Source organism: Cervus elaphus, chromosome 24, assembly GCF_910594005.1.
Source record: "Cervus elaphus chromosome 24, mCerEla1.1, whole genome shotgun sequence".
Taxonomy (NCBI): Eukaryota; Metazoa; Chordata; class Mammalia; order Artiodactyla; family Cervidae; genus Cervus; species Cervus elaphus.
The window spans coordinates 12,603,486-12,608,774 of NC_057838.1; the positions used below are offsets into that span (position 1 = coordinate 12,603,486).

The 5,289-nt window shown below is 35.5% G+C and overlaps 1 pseudogene; it reads right to left on the reverse strand.

Moving 5' to 3' along the window:
• Positions 1-1,255: 1,255 nt before the first annotated feature.
• On the reverse strand, positions 1,256-2,243 carry LOC122683227 (annotated as a pseudogene).
• Positions 2,244-5,289: the final 3,046 nt, after the last annotated feature.

Sequence of the window (5,289 nt, forward strand, 5' to 3'; positions counted from 1 at the left end):
TTTAGGAAATGAGATTCTGGGTTGGCATTAATAGATTTCCTTTTTGTAACACTGTCTAAACAAGAATCTTGAAATAGCACTATGGGTCCATGTTTCTATTGCATTACTATGGGTTACAACTAGCTGGGATTGTATTCCTTGGATTTAATATTTAGCTTAGTATGCATTACTTCAGTGTTGATCAGTGTTTTCTGCTCTTAGAAGACTTCCTGGAATCTCGGGGAATGTTTGCTTAAATTTCACATTTTTTACATATTTTTTTTGTTGTTGCTAATGCTTAAAACAATAGAAACAAGGGCATTATTCACTTTTTAATTGACTAAAATTGCACTAATATGATCTCACTTTTAAAAGTCAAAATTATATGCGTCTCATCATATTTCATCTTTTGTTTGATCACTACTTGTATATATTCCTTCTATAACTTTTTCTTTGGGGTAATGTTTACTCATGGAGATAATTCTTAAGTTGTTTCACCTCACTATAGTTATTAGTATTTTGATTATTGTTGTTGTTGTGTCTTGATGCTCAGAATATCATAATTTGGAGGTAGCTAGCCTTGTAGGTTCACCCATATAATTAAAATAGAAGCCCAGGGAGATATAAAGTGATTTACAAGTATGATATTTATGACAAGGTAACCAAGTTTTCTTTATTGAGGAACATGCAAACAGACATGTAGCTTGGAGAGGTCACACTTCCTGAATTATGGTTGTACTGAGTTATTTGTTGGGTACCACTGAGCCTTTGTGTTAACATTTCTGCAGAGAATAAAGGACATATAAAAATGATTTAGAAATTCTGCTCTAGGAATAAAAGTTATGATTTTAAGTAGTTGAGTGGTATTAAAATATTAAAATTTAATTCAATATATTTCCTATTTTAAAGAAATAATTATTGGATACTATTCTATACATATCAATCAAAAATATTATCATTCTAGAGTAGGCTATTCTGTCACTTCATGAGATAGAAGACAGGTTTTGGTTTTAAGCTTTTTGGTTGTTTTCAACCTAAAGTAATATAAAATTCAAAACAAATGATTATATTTTGTATTTAAATTTTATCTCTTTTAAATTGAACTTATTTTTTTCATCTTAGGCCTTTTGACTGGCCTTGTACCAAGGGTGCAGATTCATGAACTGGCATTGTAAGGACTCTTGACCCTAAAGGAACACAATGGCAGCTCCTCTTGAAATACAATAACCTGCTCAAAAATTGTCTCAACATCTGCTTAAAAGGAGAGAAACTTTATTTATTTGAAGAGTTTATTCATGGTCTCTTTCACACCCTTATTCCTCAAGCTGTAGCTCATGGGTTCAACGTAGGAAACACCATGGTGTAAAATGTAGAAACTATTTTATCACCATCAAAAGAATAGTTAGAGCATGGATGTGAGTAGATGTAGAGAATGGAGCCATAGTACAAGGTGACAGAGATCAGGTGGGAGGAGCTGGTGGAGAAGGCTTTGAGGCAGCCCTGGGTGGAGCAGATCCTCAAGATGCTGGCGATGATGAAGAGGTAGGAAGCAAATATGAACACAGCAGGGGCAATGGCGTTAGAGGCCAGGAGGAGATACAGCGGGCCTGGTAGCCATCCTTCTTGCCACAAGCTAACTCCACCAGGGGAAGCAAATCACAGAAAAGTCATCAGTGACATTGTCATTACAGAAGTTCATGATAAACGTTCTTTTGGTGATGACAGAACAGTTAATAAAGCCACCAAGGTGTGAGGCAGCTACCAAGAATGCACATAGCTTTATGGGCATGGCCTGAGAATAAATAAGTGACTTTATTTATTTAAATTTATTATTACATTTATTATTAAATTAAATTATTAAATTATTATTAAATTTATTTATTTAAATAGATGGCCATATAGCAGTCATAAGCCATGGTGGCCAGCAGGTAGCACTCACTGTATGCCAGCCCACCAGAGAAGAAGAAATGGGCTACACAGCCAGCAAACGAGATTCTCTTGTCTTCAGAGATGCAGGTCAGTAGGATCTTTGGAGTGTAGACAGAGGGATACCAGAGATCCAGAAAAGACAGATTCCCAGTGAAAAAATACATGGGTGTGTGCAGTCGGGAGTCATTACAGGTCAGCCCTATAAGGGCGGTGTTTGCTAGCACAGTCATATAGCAGACACCAAGCAACACCACAAACAGGACCAGCTGCATCCTGGGGTCTGTCGTGAAGCCCACCAGGATGAAGTCCGTCACTGTGTAATTGCTTCTCTCCATGGCTACAGGGAGAAGAGAAAAAATAAGTTCAGCTTGCTTCACTGTGCTGAATACATATGAAAAGTGTGAAATAAAGACTATTATATCAGTGTCATACCTAGAAATCTATAATCCAAAAATGTCCACTTTGGTAAGAATTATCATTTTGTAACAAACTGCTGTTTACAGTTATATATATTTTTCTCTTTCTTTTTTTTAAATTAATTTTATTTTTATTGAAGAATAATTGCTATACAGAATTTTGTTGTTTTCTGTCAAACCTCGACATGAATCAGCCATTGGTATACATATATCCCCTCCCTTTTGAACCTCCCTCCCATCTCCCCCCCATCCCACCCCTCTAGGTTGATACAGACCCCCTGTTTGAGTTCCTTGAGCCATGTAGCAAATCCCAGTTGGCTATCTATTTTACATATGGTAATGTAAGTTTCCATGTTACTCTTTCCATACACTTAAGTACATTAAATTTTTCAATAGTTTATTTGATGAAATATATCTTTGAATCAGGTAACTGCCAAAGTAGTTAAGAGCACTCCATGGATAGGACGTAGAGATGTTTTTACAGAGAAAATACAGAGCAGAATGAGGAAGTCATTTGGCTGGCTCTAGATTAATTGGTTGCTTATTTTGGAAACCAAGAATAAGCAGAAACCCTGGCTGACTGTTTCTGATTGTTGTCCTCAACTTCATTCTGTGGGATCAAGTGGACTGACTGTGGTTTAGTGCCTGATTTGTTTACAGTGGTTATCAAGGTATAAATGAGACACACTTTGCTGTTTTGGCTTCCTTGTTTAATGGCTTTATATTTGATTCCAAATTTCTGAAGTTGGTTAATTTATTTTACCTCTTAAGATGACCATTAAATTAAAAGATGGATGAACTCATCATTTCTATTTACTGTAATTTAGCATTCTTTATAATGTCAATTTGCTTTTTGCTAAGTGCTTGACTTTTTAGCTTAAATTGTCACTTTTTTTGCGTCTGAAATGCTGAATTCCATGTATTTTCATTATATTTTCAAAAGAATAACTATTTTTTCTTTCAGTGCTTTTGTATACTGGAACACTGTTCACCAAATCAAATTCATATGCCGTAATAATATCTATGTGGATAAGAAAGTATCCAGATTTTAAAAAGGGAATATTTACAAAATTTGGGGGGAAATATATACTGAAGGATGATATAAAATGACAAGATTATAAAATATACAGGGTTAACTATTTTCTACATATTCTAACAGTAAAAAATATATTAGCAATAATCTAAAGACACAGTTTACATGGAATTTATACAAACTGCATAATTAATGTAGTACTAGAAACATGCATTAATTAAATTTTTGCTGCTTTATAATTTTTTATTATTAAGGATTTTTCCCCCTCAGGAACCATTAGGCAAAGCTACATATCTTAGAATATATTTGTGAGAATGTGTTCCATCTGATGATATAGATATTTGCCACTCTTTTCAAGATTCCCTGAACATAGATTATAGGTGTTCTATTGAAATGGATAGGCAGGAATATATCTAGCTATTGTGCATTTGTATTACACTTAAGAGACAGCTCCAGTCACATTAACTTCCCACCAACCTGTCACTATACATCTAAATAAACAAAAATTCTGGTGAATAGAACGTTGTTTCTCCTTTGTCTTAGAACTTATAAAAAACATTCCGTTTGCACTAGACTATTAATATATTAATGAAACTTACTTCTGAGTAAAATATTAAAATGTATAAGATTGCTCCTCCTAGCTTTTTGTCACTCATACACTCTAAAGGTTTCTTCATCGAGGCTGAAACACCAAGAAAACCTAAATCCAATGACCGTTCTAATCCTCACCTGATTTGATCTTTAAACAGCATTTGAAATAGTTTATCAGGCCTTCTTGCTGCAAACATTCTCTTCACTTTGTTTGCAGGTCATCAGACTTGATTTGATTTTCTTCTATTTCTAAAGCTGCATATACTCAGTGCTATCCACCCCCTCCCAAAAACTGCCGTTTTGAATTTTGGCAAGTCCCAGAAACAACCCTTGAATCCCTTCTCTTTTCCACCCATGGTTACCTCTTGGTGGACCATACAGTTTAATGACTTTGAGCTATCTCTATATTTGAGACCCTATCTCCCTATCTACCTATATCATCTCTTGACAATTTCTCTGAACTTCAGACTTGTGAATCTAAATGCCTAGTTAACATTAGGAAAGACTGTTTCTAATATCTTCCCTAAGCTTACTTTTGTCTCAGACATTCACTGCAATAAATACATTATATCCATTTAAAATGGTTTTGAATTCCTTTTTGTCTTTTATCCTGTAGGTGACTAATCAGCACATCTTTATTTTATCTACAAAATACATTTAGAACCTGACTAGTTGTTCCCAGCTCCAGTGATTCCCCCCTACACTGACCACTCTCATCTCACGTTTGCCTTATTGCACAGCTTCCTAATGGTCTTCCTGCATCCTCTCCACTTCCATCCCTACCTCACTTGAGTCTTTCAATAAGGCAGCCAGAGTTATCCTGTTAAAATACCAGACAGATTATGTTACTTTTTACCTTCAAACACTCCAGTGACTTCAGAATTTATTCAAAGTAAAGCCCAAATCTTTATAAAGTTGCACAAGCGTATTCCCCTCCTGCTTCTGGCTCCTTCTGTCCTCCCTTTCACTGTTCACTCCACTCCATCCCTGTCACCCTCCTTTCAGTTCCTGGAATAAACAGTTTGCTAAAGAACCATGGAGTGCTCCCTCCTATAGTTAGAACATCCTTACTCAGATATCTTTGTAACAAACACCCACCCTTTTTACAGGTGTCAATTACTAGCAATATCACTCCTTTTCAGGTGTTTCTGGATCAAAGTACTATAATACACTTCCTTGACATGTCTTATGTCTTTTTTAAACTTTATTATTCTCCTTAGAGCTGCTTATTATCTATTATTATATACATATCACTGGGGCTTCCCTGGTGTCTCAGATGGTAACTAATCTGCCTGCAACATTGGAGACCTTGGTTTGATCCCTGGGTCAGGAAGATCCCCT